We start from the raw sequence: 16,670 nt of genomic DNA on the forward strand, positions 1-16,670 counted from the left end.
TGCAAACATTTAATGACTGAGATGGTCTACTTGTAGTACTCTCTTATTTAACTTAACACAAAATACCTGGAAAATTTCATGTCGTCAGATCTTGTCCAGAGACAATTTAATGCTCATCTAGTGCCTAAAAAATAGTCATCTTTGGTCAAGGCCAATGTTACAGGGTGGTGTGAAACAGGCAGGCATGACATAAAATGTTTTATAAATCTCCACATAGGATGCATTTGTTGTTTCTAAAATATTTTTTAATGCTAGTTTTTTTCTTCCTTTCTATTTTCATTTCTTAAAAATTATTTTAGAGTAAAGTTTACTGAACATATAAGAACTGTAGGACTGAAGATGTGGCTCAAGTGGTCTACCGTTCCTTTGAAGTGAGAAGCCCTGAGTTCACACCCCAGTCCCACCAAAAAAAAGAAAGAAAGAAATACTGTAGCATTTCTCTATAATCCTAAAACTCAATGTGAAGTCACAAATGGTCTTAGTAATGTTACTGCTTTCCCTTAGAGCCAAGATACATTTTTTGGTGTTCTTGTTTATTGAACACACAAGAACATACACTTTCTACTGTGCCTTAGTGAGATTCCATGCTTCTATGTGTAGGTGAAAAGTCCATGTAACCTAATCAAATAAAGCAAAGCAATGAAAAGCAAAGCAAAACAAAAACCCCATAAGGAGTAGATGCTAAACATCAGGAAATGCTGCCAATATAGAAGTCTGGTGTTGATCTAATTCTTAATCTTTATTCTTAGTCTAAGTGGATTTCCTACTCACTGGATTAGAAAAAGCAGCAAACCACTCATTGCTTTCTTAAAAGATCATTTAAGAAAAGGTCCTTGACTGTCTGAATGCTATTTTTGAGAAATAAGCTTAGAAATACAGAAACCTTCTGACTCAAACCTATGTTTGTAGCTAGTTGAAATATAGTTGTTAGAGGGCCATCCAACCTTGAGGGCATTGGGAGCGTGCAATCCTTAGGGTTAGCACATAGACAACACCACAGGGCCATTGGTCTCAGCTGGATGGCTTGGTATTGCCAGTCTTATTAATGTTGGCAGATCCCAGTTGGTGTATTGAGTCTTATTTCCTTTACAAGAGAAATTGCTGTATTTTTCATATGTAGAAAGACTAAGAAAAAGTTGAGGATAAAAGTGTAAAAACATATGAATTCATTTTCCACAGTACTTAAAACAACAAAACACACTTCTTTTATAAAAGGCAGATTTTCATGTTTTCTCTTTTTTCTGGAGTCAGGTTAATGGGGACTTATGATGATGATTATTTTTTGCTATATTCCTTTTTATACCTTTTGAATTTTTCAACATGCATTAATTAATCAAAAATTAATATAAAAATATAACTTAAAAGGCAGAGTTTTTAGTTTTTAGAGCAGGGTGACTCTAGTAAGATTTAGAGCAATGCATATATAAATTATATATATATTTAGAGCAATATACACATATTATTTTTGTTTATATTAAATGGCTTTTACTGAGTCAGTTCAATTCAATTTAACAAATAACTGCTCTGCACAGCTCTGGAGTAGGCTCAGTGGCTTTTACAAAGACCTGTCTTCAAGTAGCTTAGTCCTACAGACTAAGAGACTATTCCACAATTTAAAGTCTCTTTTTGTTTGCACCAGGGTCTTACCCACTGCTCATGACTCCCCATGATTAGCAGGAAGTAAGTTTTCTCTTTATAAACAAAAATTTATAAACTTATATACCTGTGGAGGAAGTTCTATTCCTCCACACAACTACTCAGCAAGCAGTGTTTGCCATGTGGGGAGCCCACTGCAGGTTCACTGATAACAAATCCAATTCCTGCCCTCAAAAGATCTGTGGATGCAGATTCAGCTCAGGACTTCCTGTGTCTTCTGCTGTTTGAGAAAAGTTATTGAGTGGCTTTTTTTTTTTTTCAAATTGTGACCTAAGAGATTATGTTTGTCAGATAAACATTAATTCCGCAGTGGTTAATATTCCTAAAGGAGGTAATTCAAATACATGTGGTATCTTTTAAGCAAATCATTCCTTGATGGGTTACTTATGGGGTAAATATCGCGAGCACCAACAGGATGAGGGAACTCCTTCAAGTCGTACACACAGTTCAATTGAAATGATCAGACTTCTTCCCATAGGTGGGTGATGGATCATGCGATGCAATTTGCTAAGAAATTCTGCTGCCTGACGCTAACTAGATAACAGGAAGCTTTCCAGGACTTGCAGCAAAAGCATGAATTCTTTAATTCTCATAAAGTTAGGAAGAATCTTAAATGCAACAACAGAGTAGCATCAAGGAGAAAAAGTTTAGGCAGAGAAATATTTGGTTAGAAAGGCAGAGCTATTGGGAGAGGAAGGCATATTTCCTGCAAGAAAGTCAGTGCTCAGTGTTCTGATTTACTTGTTTGAAAATGATGTCTTTTTTTTCTTTTAATGTTGGTAAGAAAAAACATAGACAATTAAGCTGAAAAAAAATTCAGTCTAAAACATCTCCTAGGTTCTAATGGATTGCTTATTTTTTCACCATTTCTTCACCTGTAGGAAAGAGACCATAGGCATGAAAATAAGAAAAGGGAACATCCAAGTGTTTACATGTTTACATGGTTAATGTGATATGTACGCTATTGCCATAATACTTACATTATTTATATCACTTAAGATGGCTAGTTCTGAAATATTTTCTCATTGATTTTACTGTAAAACATGTCATTGAAATGATATCTGCTACCTTGTTTAGTTGTGGACTGAAATAAAGTCATAATTCTAAATCTCTAGCAAGGTTAGGCCTTATATGGCAGGATAGACAAATTGAATCTTAAAAGATTTAATCTTCACTGCCTTTTCCTTCTTGTTGCTGTTTTCTTCCAAAAGCTAATATAACACTTTTAGAACTTGAATTGTTTTATGTTGCATATTTGTCTTTGTTTTTTTGTAAATTTAATAGTCTGTAAGCTCATCCTCAAATGCTAAAGCACTACATAGTAGAGATGAAATCTGATTTGAGCCATTCAGCTTTGTACCGCCAGCGATGGTATCGGAAGAGCTACAAGAGGAATTTCTCTAAATGGTCATATAAATCTCACAAATGGGAGCTGGGGCTCTGATTTGTATTCCAAGTAACAGGAGCCTTGTTTGAATGAAGGAGTTGTTGTGATACTCAGTTGATGTTAGATCATTGACAGTTAACCCCATGACTTTTTAGCCTACAGAAACTGCCTGATGAAAATGCACTTCCTATTTATATCTCACTTTGCTTTTGACCAAAATTCCTATCACCAAGTCCATTATTATACATGAAACAAATCTGCAACAGGAAATACAAGAAACACTTCTAAGGGATGATAAGAAAAAGAACAAGGAAGTTCTGAAAAGATTATTAGCTAAGAATATAAAATTCAATTGTAGTGAGAAGATATTATAATAATAATTTGTAGAGCTTGACCTCACTACTCAGTTGGGCACCCAGCAATCTGGCACCCACCACAGTAGGTGTAAACCCCTTTCATGACAAGAATAGCTGTTTCCAATTCGTGTATATTGTCAGTTTCACACATAGGACTTCCTGGGGGGAAAGGCCAGTACCAACAGTCTGGATTTTTGTGGATCAGATTTGGAGCTTTCCTTACAAACACCCAAGAGCAGACTTCACAATCTTCTGTTGGTTCCACTCTCTTCAAAGATGCTCTAGACTGATGCTTCTCAAACTTTAATGTGCATACAAATCACACAAAAATCTTTTAAAAGCAAATTCTAGTTTGGAAAAATGGGTGCACATTTCCAAGATCTAATGAGTCTGGACGAGTAATCAGATCCAAGTGAAACTGATCCCGCTGATCTGTGAGCCATGTTAAAATTACGAGGGTTGACTGGAAGTTCTCAGGATGGGATCTCTGAAAGCGACATCAAAATCACCCAGGAAACTTGTTAGAAATACAAATTTTCATGCCTCATCCAGACCTATTGAATCAGAAACTATAAAGGCAGGGCTCAGTGGTCTCTGTTTTGACCCTCTCTGCATCCCGTCTGTGCTGGTGATAGATATTAAACCCAGGGCCTTGCACATGCCAGGCAAACACTGTACCACAGAGCCACACTCCCAGCACACAGTCTCTGTTTTAACAAATTCTTCCAGGTGATTCAGGCACACAGTGAGGTTTGAGAACCAATGCTGTGAACCAGTGATTTTGAACCAAGCGGTGGCTTTAACAAATACCAGGGCTTGGGTCTCAACCCGAGTTAGGAAGGCAGATGGCATTATTATTTTTATTTCCACCTTACAAATAAGGAAAAGAAGGCAGGTGAAGTACTTGCCTGTATTTGCACAGTGGATGAATGGTGGGGTGAGGGTTGGAATCTAGAGTGAGTTCTTGTTCTTTCTCCTTCTCTCGCCTGTCTGCTAAGGGCATTTATAGGACAGGATCTGCAAGTGGAGACGGATGGTGCTTGCAACTGCTCTGCTACAGTCTGGGCCCAAAGCCCATCAATCGAGCTTCTTTCAGGAGAACTGTTCTATGAGGTCCTTCACATCACTTGGCATCTCTCCCAATCAGTCACCAAGTATACACTTAATTTCTTTTTAAAAGCCACCTGGTTTTGTTTTTTGTTCATGCGTATGCCTTTTTGTTAAGTGGGTGAAAGATGTGTAATCTATCTCATGCATAATTTGTTTAAGACAAGTCATTAAAAATGCACTAAAGTTTAATATGCTGTATATGTTCCTGCTAGAGTTCGTTTCCCCATGTCAATGATTTTTGAAAGTTTTAAAAATAGTTTTTAAGGTTTTATTGCATGCCATTGTTTGCAATACTCCATTTTAAAGCCCTAAAATTAACATTTCTTTTCTATCAATTTTATCTTCTGTTTGCCTGTTATTGATTTTTTTTTTTTTACCCTCTGCGTGTCTAATGGAAACGGAGCTAATGGGTCTTTGCTTTGTTTATTCCCTTGCTTAGGCAGCAAGCTGGTTTTGATGCGGTCAGCACAGCTCTAAGAATGGAGCTTTGAGCAGTGCAGAGGAGGGAGTTCAACACACTCCATTTGATTTGTGTAGATTCTGAATCATTTTCTCTGTTGCTCCCCAGCATTGTCACTCTTCCTTTTTGTCTCATTTAGTTGTATTTTGGTGAGGCAGCCTCGTTTTCCTTCAAGGATATCCTTGTGAGTGATAATCGCAAAAGATATATTTCCTCCTTGAGTGACGAGGAAGATCAGACTAACTGCCACCTGTGAGAGCTTCACCCTGATTCATGAAGCAATCACAAGTTCTCGCCAATCCACCCGGCCAGCACCAGCTCTTTCACTCAGAGGATCCTTGAGGGGTGGAGGATGGGTGATTCTCCCATCCTCCATTGGGAGAATCATTGCTGATTGCTGTATTTTATCTACCAACCCACAAACAACTTGGAGAAAGCAAACCCTTCATTTATCCCTTAATAAATGCAAGATGTACTTATCAAGGTTTCTAGGAGTGGGATAGGCAGAGCTTAAAAACACGAACATTGTCAAAATCTATCAGACAGATGACTGTATCTTTTGTCAAATTTCGGTATTCTATGATAATAAGCATCAGGTATAGAATTAGATAAAAATAGATATACAGAGTAAAAGGCAAAAAGGAGGGGGCTCTCTCCTTACCAAGAAACCACACTGTCATTTGTTATTGAGTTCAACTATCTAGTCCAAAGTGAATGCATTCAACCACTAAATGACCACTAAACTTTACATATTCAGTGGTTCCTATCTCTCTGCCCACCACTTCTTTTTCCCAGAGCCACCAGGAAAGCAGCCTCTAATGCAAATATTAATGAGCAGTGAAATGGCCTAAAGGCAGGAAGCAGGAGAGAAGGAAGGGGACTTGATAAGCCACAAATGGATAATTATTCTCTAAATAATTAAAAGCTGATGGTATGCAAGCGAGGGACATGGCTCAAAATAAATACTGACATGACAGAAAAGATGTTTTCCACTTGTGGAATCCTTCTCTGAACTCTCCAGCAATTTCACTTGTGGAGTTCTCTTTGGAATTCTCCAGAAATGAGCAGAATGAGGCCCTTTCACCAAGTGATGCTCAGCTCCCAAGCATCTGGGTTTGCATGCTGGCGGAGGGCTCAGGCTCTATCCTTGATTTGTTGAGCAGCCTTAAACAACTCACCTTATCACTGGCTCTCTGTTTTCTTATCTCTTTAGCCAGGATTATGGTGGCTGCTCACCCAGCAAATATATTTTAAAGATTAATGGAAGAGTGCTTGCATAGTAACTTTGAACTCCTTATGTCAAAATGATACACCATTCTTGTTACACCATTAAAATTAATAAAGAAATATTGAACTTGCTTTTATCTAAATGCCCAAAGGCTGTATCTAGAAGACCTAAGTATTTGGTTTTAATAGTTGCTACAGGTAAGGAATAGGAAAGGTTAAGTATAGCTTCGGGCTAGCATTTTCTCTCAGAAGTCTGTTGAGCACATTGCTCATCTTGAAGATTTTCTCCTAATCGTTGATTAGACTTTTGAAATGTTTCTTTCACTCCACTCTCAGGGACTTACCAGCCTTGCTCCTACCTGATTAGAATTGAGAGGAGCAGGTTTTGTCCATCAGCTGTCTCTGTCTCAGCCACTGTTTTGGTTCTGTTCAGTCATCTTTGATGGGCGGGAATAGTCACTTTCATTTTACTCCCTGAAGGTGTTTGAGGAATTAACACAAAACAGAAAATGAATGACTTAGAGAAAAAGATTAAATGGTTGTTATCATGGATGACTAATGTTGTTTGTTGGGGATAAAAATTAATTTGACTTTGCTGGTGACTTTTCAAAATTCTTCAAACATAAAAATACATAGCTGCGATATTACAAGTTCATTAATAGGTATTGGTCACTTATAATGTAAGCAGCCTTGGCTAGCTCCCAGATAAGGTATGCAACCTGTAAAAGGCATGCTTTCACAAAGAGTGGAAGTATTCATTTCTATCTAATACTCTCTGAATAGAAGAAAGTGCCCCAAATTTAGAAAACTCCTCGAAATTAATGTGCTAATCTCTACAATGATTAATATCTCAACTAAAAACCATAACAAAAGGAGATTTAAAGGCAACAGATATCTAATGTGTAAATCTTTGCTAATTAATGCTTGCCTTCTCATATTTAGTCTTTTTCAGCCTGATTTATTCCAAATGTTGTATAAACCTCACTAATTATATGTACATACTGAATCAGAAACCGTATTAAAAGTTAGCACTGAGGGGCAGCTACTTCAGAAGGAGAATGAGACAGTATTTAAAAGTTCTCCATAATTTGAAAGAGACTTTTAGGTCAGGAAATGAGGACTGTAACATCTGGTTAAATCTAAAAGCGAATTCTAACTAATTGTACGAGTTGGACAATAGCCAAAACCCTGGAGTCAGCACACCTGGATCATATCTATATAATGTTTCCAGAGAAATCTATCCTGGTAAGGAAGAGAACAGTGAAACTTTCAAAGACTAATGAGGGGAATGAGAAATTTTAGGAAACAAATTTATATGAGATAGATTCCTGCTTCAAGCTTCAGGGGACAAACCAGGTTATACACAGAAATAAAGGAGAAAAAGAAGCACCATGAAATCTGTGGTTGTTTTTTTAAGTCCTTAAAGTTCTATTTTCATAGACAGACTCAGGAGGTTTAGTACTTCACATTTCTTGACAATTTGACTTATAGTTGTCATTCACTGAGATAGATTTAGATTTACCTTTCATTTCAATTTTGATAAATATTTCAATTCTCCTAAAAACCAGAGAGAGTGCATTACATTTGAGGTGAGTCATGGTTAGTGAAGACAAAGGGGAGATTGAAGTTTGAAGTTGGAGATCAGAAGTAGGAAAAATGAAAATCTCTAGGAAATGTGTTTAGTAACCCCTAGGCATTCATGTTGCTCAGTTAGAAAAAGAAGATAAGAGAAAGAAAAAGAAGCCTGCTAAGGCATTTAAAAATTCTAATTTTTCAGGGCAATGACTTCAGACATGGAGTCCATGATCTTCTATGGTATTTTTTTCAGAGTTCCTATATTGCTAATGGTAGGACAAGGTATAGGAGTTGTTTTAAGAATTATGGTCTTAGCGATAAGGTCATCTCTGGTTCTTTTGCTTCGTTTTTATGATTACATAAAGTAATCAGTTCAGACTGAATACCTTAGCTTTATATTGGAAATTTTGGAACAGAACCAGAATTTTTGTAAACAACTGGGAATTAGAAAGGAAAACTAATACTAGGAACAGTAAACCAAAGACTGCAATTATCACCACTGAAAGTATAATATTAATGAAATTACAGTATTGATAAGGCAGAGTATAATGTAATTATAAGCCCATGTATACAAGATGGCCAACTAGCAGAATTATTGACCAGTAATGATTGGATTATAAAAGCCAGCATGAAACTTTAGACAGCTAAAGATAAAAGAAATATTTCATAGATTTAAAGATGAAAGATTTAGGCAACTTTAGATACCAGGTATAATTAGTTTAATCTCAGCTAAAACACTGAAATAAATATTAAAAGGGAAAATTTCCTAATCAATCTCTTTAGAATAGCAGACAGATGAGCCATAAGTATTTTTAAAAGAATAAATAATGATAAGAAAATCTAATTACTTTCTTGATAGAATTCTGGAAGATTAAGTCAATGAAATTACTATATTATACTTCGATTTTGGTTTTACAGATCATGAAATTATATTTGCAAATTTTATGCAAATTTACTTAGAGATTAATGTTGTCATGTTCTATAGACTGAACAAAAAAATGCTGTTAATATCATTGGTTTAAACACGTACAAAGAGATTCCAAGGTCATGGACTCTGTGTCTAGAGTAGCTAGATGGTTTCACTCTCTCTTTTCCCTCCTTTAACAAATCCTGAAGCAGGTTACTTCAAGCTCTAGTGACAAACAGCATGCCCTCAGAAATGTGGGAAGGCAGCATCCTAAGAGGTGGGACTGCTGCAGAGGTGAAAGCTCTCCTTGATGGTGACGAGTCGAGAGTCCAAATGAAGGCAGCTCTGGACTCTGCTCAAGCCTCTTTCTTCACTGCCCCTGCTAGCACAACCTCTTTCCCCAAATGTAGCCACATTCTCACCCTTAGCTGGATGGACGTAACTTGTAAATGCTTATAGTGGATCACAAGAATGGGCTAGAGAAGTCAGCATACCTACTGACCTTGGTTAGTATGTGGTATGATCATAGTGTTTATTCTTTCTGTGAATAATTTTTGAGCACTTAATATGTAGTTCAGGTATTACTTGAATTACTTGGATATATCAGTGAGGAAAACAGATGAAATCCTTTCTCTGTTGGAATTTACATATGATAGATGGAGGTAAGTAATAAACATAATAAATATGTAAATAATGTAGTATGTTTGAAGGTGTATGGGAATAGAACAAAGACAAATTTACTGGGTGGGCAATTGTAAGTAAGTTGGTCAGGGAAGGCCTTGATGGGAAGATCACAGGTGAACAAACAATTGATTGAATTAGCTATATCTGGGAAAAGTGTTTCAGGAAGAGGAAACAGATCTTAAGGAGTAAATGTGGATCTAGGGAGCTCATTCATAGATGAGGTCAGAGAGTTAACAGGTGACCCAATCATATTACGTCTTTTTGTTAATTATGAGCACTTTAGCTATTACTCTGAGTGTCAGGGAGAGTCCTTGGATAGTTTTGAATAGAAAAATCAAATGATCTGACTCATTTAAAAGGATCATTCTGGCAATTGATGAAAATAGACTCTAAGTGGTCAAGGATAGACACAGTGTGACCTTGCAGGAGGCCCTTATAGTAAAACAACATTAACTTCATAGAATATCATTATTTTAGGAACCACAGTCTTGGATTTTATAGCCTAAACTCCATGAATGTAAATATTTTCATTTCAATATATCTTTAAGGTGAAATTATTTCTAAGAGTCATTTATGGGAATGATATTTGACCCTCAAATTTCAAGACTGTAAATCAAATACATAATTTAATTAGTGTGATGATTTATGTGTGCAGTTCTTTACTGCTCTGTATGTGCCTTTGCAGGACAGAACTCACTTAAATTAGGCAAAGACTCTGTAAGGTTAGAGATCTGATTAATATCATCTCACCTAAGGTAAAGATAGTTTATCCAATTGGACAGAGGCAGAACCAGGAGGAAATTCAGGTATTCTTTCTCCAAGCCAAAACCTCTCTCCACTGTATCACTTTGCTTCAGACAAATCTTTGGAATTTGTTACAATAGGACGCGACCTACATTAAAATTATTGTTAATGACCTACAAATGAAGGAAATTTTCCGAAGGTATTAAATCAGAGGGGAAGGGGTAGTGCACAGGCAATTAATGAGAGAGAAATAATAAAAATCAATCCTGATAACTTTGGTACTTTATCTCCTGACCCCTTACTTTCACCTAAAAGTCACTTATTCAAATACTGAGAGAAATTGGAGCTCATTCAAGGTCAAAACTTATGGTGGTGTGGCTACTAGCCAAAGCTAACTTTCTGTCAAAATTATCTTTAAAAGAGGCTAGGCTTAAGGTGCCTTTGAGGTCAGATGTAAAGGTATTTCAAAAACCTGGGTCAAAAACACCTCTTAAAAAATTAAATGATGTGAGATTTGTCAAAAATTAGTAAGGTCTGTGAAACTCCATTTAAGAAGTTAAACTACCATAGATCAGAGAGGATTGAGATGATCTGACTTGTTTAAAAGGATCATTCTAGCAACTGTTGAAAGTAGACCTTTTAAAACTTTTAGACAACTTTTAAACTTTAAACTTCTTTTTTCCAAAACAGGTTGAAAACAAGTCAAATTGTACTTTAAATTTTACCACCAATGACTGTCTTTTCCTATTCCATTTCCATCTTAAAACCTCTGAGCCACCCTTTTAATCCTTGCTGAGTATGGGCTACTTTGTGATGTATGGTTTTAAACAGGAAAAAGTTTGAACTTGAGTAAGGATTTGGACTTTACATCTCTGAGATTCCACTACCATCACACAAAGACCACTCTTAGCAACCTTGTTTCCTAGGTTGACCAGTAGGCCTGTTTGGTTGGGCTCAGCAATGACTCCAGAGAACTAATTGTTTTCCATGTTTCCTTTGCTTAAGAGGGAAGAATGGAGTGAATATCAAAGTTAGGGAAGTTGGGGTGCTAGAATAACAGAATTTCTTCAAAGATGAAGTGGACTAATCAAGCTAGACTGAGTATGAAATGATATTTATTGAGTTCCTTCAATATCTCAGGCATGGGTTGGAATTTTCACATTAATTTTTTTATTTCTCATCAATCCTGTGAGAGTAATATAAAATGTGTTGCATTTTATTAATTTATAAATTGAGTCTCAGAAACTTTACGTAACTTGTCTAAGAAAGAAGATTCCAAGCAAAGATTATTTGACCCCAAATCCCACAGCATCTCCTTCCACCCCATCCTCCCTCTCAGAATTAAGCGAACTCTGGACCTTAGGCGTGATAGTTTAAGCCTGTGGCTGCCAGGGCCCTTTACATTGTATAGAGATCTGAATGCTTTGGTATCTGAAAATTCTACTTTCGCATATATTGTGGCTATTGATTAAATTCATTCACAATTTGGGAAAATATTTGTTGGATTGAGGACAGTTAATCAGTCAGACCCCACCAGCTGTCAAGGGTGATGACATAGCTAAAAGTCAGAATCCAAATTTAGAGAACTTCTTTTTTTCAGTTTGTAATTTGGTTAACTATAATTATTAAAATGCAAAATTACTCAAACAGGAAAAAGTCACAAAAGAAAGTGAAAACCTTACACATTAATGTGAAATATTTATGATTATTTCTGAAAGGAATGCTGACAGACTATACCTAAAATCTGATTAGAAGATTAATGTCAGATATATTAGCCAGAGATGATCTTCCCATATCAGTTTAAATCGCATCACTCAGCCCTCCGAAGCCTGGGTGTTCTTTCAGCTATAATGACCTAGGTTCGAAGCAATGCCTGACACTGCAGTCCGTCCTCCTCTCCATTGTCCTTAGGAAGATGTCCTGGACCCTATTCATCTTTCTACCCCTTAGGTCCAAAATGATATTCTCTCAAGATCATTATGCTTTCTTCAAACTAAGAAGATAAAGACTATTTCTCCTACTGATAAAAATTATATCCTGATATGTCTTACTTGTGTTGTTTTGGAAATACACTATCATTTCTTGACATTAGTCATTGAGCTCAATAAAATTCTACTGTATAGTAGAAGTTAAAGTGAATGTATGTGGCTTACTATGTTATAAATTTTTCCCAATTTATTTTCTCCTGTTTGTTTAATACTTGAGAGTATGTTCATAAAGAAAACAAATTACATTTGTCCACAAATTTTTAGATGCAGAAAACCTTTCCTAGGTTTGCATATTTGAATTTGAAAGTGTAATGAGGGTGAAAACAAAAAGGAGAGATAAGACCATTTTATCTTATGCCCTCTTCCTCCATTCTGTTCCCTTCTTCTCCTCCTTCTTTTTGTCCCCCTCCATGTCCCTTGCCTTTGTTGTATTTATTAATTTCTTAGCTGAAAAAAGCAATAATCTCTAGGCTATTTAGCAGAATAGACAGGTGTGGTCCCTTAGCATTTTAGGAGAAAAAGAGCTATTAAAACCTGATAAATACATATGTGGTGACATACACAGGTACCCAAACAATGTCTAAAACAACTGTGTGATGTCTCTTGAGAAATATACACTACTCATGATTCTAAATAAAGATGTTTCAACTAAATGCAAGTTAGTATTTAAAATTGTTTTTCTACATTTCATTTTCATAACAAAGGATTAAGTCTTCAATTAATTAAAATGTTCTGAGAACTAGTTTTACCTGTGAAATGTTGGAACTATGTAGATGATGTCTAAAGTTCTTTCCAGTTCTAATCTCATAAAATATATTTGGTGTCTGTACATGGTGCTTTTTTATGCATTAAGAATATATCTTTCAAATCAAATATATATTACATTTACCTCCAAACTTCAGGGTTTTCAAAGTTGTTTCCTCAGGAATAGATATAACATGAAATATCAGCATTAAGTCCTGAAATTTTTTGTTCACTGGGACTAATACATCAAAATTTGCCTAATGCCTGCTAAAATCCAAGATTTGTGAGTTCATTTTCTCAATACAAATGAAGTATTTTCACTTAGAAAATGAAACACAGTATTTTCCCCAGAAATTAATTCTTCATTAAGAAGATTCCACTGAAAATAAACTGATTTCAATATGGACTTGAAATTGAATGACATGTGAATGTTCTCATACAGTAGTACAGCTTTTTTTTCAGTAGGTGTGTCACAGAATCTCCATTAATTTTACATTAATGAAATACATATTTTAATATAGCTCTCAATTTTTTTCTTATCCTATTCTATGAATGGACAAGGCAATAATCCAAATTCTGGGTTTAGTTTCTGCCTCTCAAACAGGGCCAGAAGACTAAAATTATTTAGCAGACTGTCTGTCCCACTCTGAGGACAAAGGAAGTTGTTAAGAAGTTTTTTGGTAATCCCAAAGATGTGATGAAGAACTCTTGTAGGATGATTGCAATGTTTTTTTCTGATGATGGAATTTGTTATAAAACTTAAGAAGAGGCTACAAAAATGGGTACACAATGATCTCTTTGGGAGCCTGAGGAGTACGGTGGCTTCACTAAGCTACAAGGGCAAAATGAAACACCTTACAATTTCCAACAGCTCAGAAAACTCTACTCTGACATTTCATTTTACCTCGGCAAACAACTGGAATGAAAAATAGCCCAGACACATTATAGGATATGCCCTTATGCATGCTATTTTGTATCAGATATATCAGTCACATTGCAAAGGACTTAGATCAACTTAAAAAAATAAAACCCAATAGAATGATTACAGCCGCTGCCTAGAATGACAAGTATTATCAACAAAAATTAATCAGGCGCATCTTTTAGTGAACTCAATTAATAATGTGCAACAACAGGGTCTCTTTTCTTAAGATGAAAATTAATTAGTGGAGGGAAGGTCACTTGGAGATGCTGACATCACTCATCAGAATGCTCTGGCAGCTCTAATTATTTGTCTTCCAGGCTTGGGTGATCAGAAATTATTGCAATACCTGAGCAACATTTTGAAAAAGCTTTGTGCATGGCTCTTTTAATTAGACCTGGTATTTGATTAATGCAGTGGAAGCGTTCAGATCAGCCTCTTATCATTGAGTGACTTAGAAGTTTTAGGGAATTATACTGTGTAAGACAGGGTCACTGAAGAGGTTTTGAATCTATATATTTTTATTATTAAAAGAGTTATAATGTTAAATTTGATTTATCTTTCTCTTACAAGCACTTCATTCATTGCCAAGCATGATAATATAATTTTATTAATTCATATATTAAGTATTTTTTGCTTCTATAATAAGTTACTTGGAGTTTTGGAATTTAACATTTAATTTGAAAATGTTTTAGGTCTTAGTGTAGGAGATCTGACAAAATGAACACAAAGATTTTGTCAAAATTCAGTATTACACAATTCAGTTATGCTTTTTTATGTATAGACATTGCAAGCACATAATGTGAATATAAGACACTTTATCTTGGAAAAATAGACCAGGAAAAGTGTTGTGAAATTGACGGTGTTCATGTAAATGAACTTATTTCATGTGATGAATAATTGAATTTCCAAATTTTGTGGGTCAAAAAATTAGCCATGTTATAAAACTTGTCTATGTCAAGTGTGTAATAGTTAAAACATAATTTTGGGTTTCAATGGAATTTTGTATGGTATTCATAGCAATAGTACATTTTATCTGATACTCACATAATGTATTAAGTATTAGCTATTTCTTCAAAGATCACAAGATAAAGTGGAATGAGGGTGACTTTCATAATAGCTTTTTTATCTGTAGGAGGACATATTCAAATCTTTACAAGTGTGATCTATAAAACACATCTAATATTGTGCCTGGCTTTCTAGGTTGAGGATTCATTTACCTGGACTCATTCATATCACTCTGTCCTTTTATCACAGGATCAGGCATTTAAGCTCAGCTGGTTGTCTTTGGGGAGAGTGTAGGGGTTCATATGCAGATGAAGTACTTTGTCTGGAGGTTCCAGTTCAAGATGAAGAAGGTAAAGTATACCCTCTCCTTCCCTTCTCACTCTTCCATGGGAGGGATCCCTATGCTGGAGACTACACAAAGGCAGAAATGTCCTGAAATATATTTTCAGGACTCTTGGTAAAATGGAAGGTGATTGCTTCATATTTTGGGAGAAGAATCTTTGACACCCTGTGTCTTACATTTGTTCTCTCTGTGTTTATTAATCCTATTCTTCTTTTTCTTCATCTATCAACACTATGCAAGTTCTCTGGAAGTATGTAATTCCTTTGGATGTTTGATTACAATAGAAAATCGAATCCCTAAAGCAAATTACTGCATTCCCGCACTACCCACCAACCAGTCTCATTTTCCCCCAAAAGTCAAAAGCCCTTCCTGCTGGAGGAAAGAATCATAAAGTAGCAAATGTTCTCCAGGAACTGGGAGTGGGAAAACACAATACTTGCTTAGCGAAGAAGGAAAACGGAGCTAATAGAACTGTGTTTTTAGTACTGTGTTTTTGCTTCTCATTTACCCAAAGGACTCTATACACACAGACATTTATTTTCAGGATTACAATTTGCTTTATATGCAATTGTTGATTCAATTAGAGAAGCAGCATGGGGTAGTAGAAAGCCCTTGACTTTAGGTCAAAGAAACCTGGGTCAATCTTGACTCTGATGGTTAATCTCTGTGCTCATGAGTGAGTCAATCTTTCTGAACCTTCACCTGTAAACAGAGATAATAGCTCCAGTCTCATGGGGGGGGGGTTGGGAAAGATTAAATGAGATAATGTGTATGAAAATGTTGACTTACAGTAATCAAAACATTGTAGAACTCAATAAATGTTGATTTCATTTGCAATTTTAGGCACTGATGTTTTGATTATCTTTCAGCTATTGGTAAAAGGATCTAACTGCTTTGCATTATTTTCAGGATTATAGACATCTTTAAATATGTTTAAAGTGCAACAAGAAAGAAATATATTCTTTAAGAAAAATATATTCCTAAAATCAGCAGTTGATACTTAATATATTTTAAATAGCTAGCATATGTAGTTCAAACTATTTATTTTGGAATTGTCTGGGCTATAGATATGATTTGGATGTTAATGAAAAATAAAGTTACTTGTCTACGCTCACTTGTAAAACATTTTAGATACTTATTTCTACTGATGAATTATGCATGCAAAGACCAAATGAGGCTCATTGATTTATTTTCCCTCTTTTATGCCTTGATTTTCAGGCTGTGTGCAAAGCAGTGTATATTTTTTCTGTCCTGAACTCCCACTGACTATATTATGCTCCTGGGGGCTCTTCGAGTGGAGGAGACACGCAGCTATGCTCACGGATGGCAGGCCGGCCTATAAAACAAAGGTAGTGAATGGGCATTTGGGAAAAAGGATTTTAAAATTAGTGTCAGATGTGGAGTTGTTACACTGAAGTACAACATCTCCACTTAGATGTCAATTCTATCAATTATAGACCTATAGAGATAATTATATATATAATTACTCTTCAATTATACCTCTCAAATACCCATCACTGAAAAAAATCTTAAAAATTTAAAATTATGATTAGGGTAGACAT

The 16,670-nt window shown here is 35.6% G+C and overlaps 1 long non-coding RNA gene across 1 annotated transcript in view; it reads right to left on the minus strand.

Moving 5' to 3' along the window:
• Positions 1–1,530: 1,530 nt before the first annotated feature.
• LOC141411591 (uncharacterized) overlaps positions 1,531–16,670 on the minus strand; it is a 39,612-nt gene continuing 24,472 nt past the window's right edge. The window contains exons 2-3 of the long non-coding RNA XR_012436431.1: positions 6,556–6,670; positions 1,531–3,886 (exon numbers count right to left, since the gene is read on the minus strand). This is a non-coding gene — a long non-coding RNA (uncharacterized lncRNA). The remainder of the gene's footprint in view (positions 3,887–6,555; positions 6,671–16,670) is intronic.

This window comes from Castor canadensis, chromosome 10 (genome assembly GCF_047511655.1).
Source record: "Castor canadensis chromosome 10, mCasCan1.hap1v2, whole genome shotgun sequence".
NCBI lineage: Eukaryota > Metazoa > Chordata > Mammalia > Rodentia > Castoridae > Castor > Castor canadensis.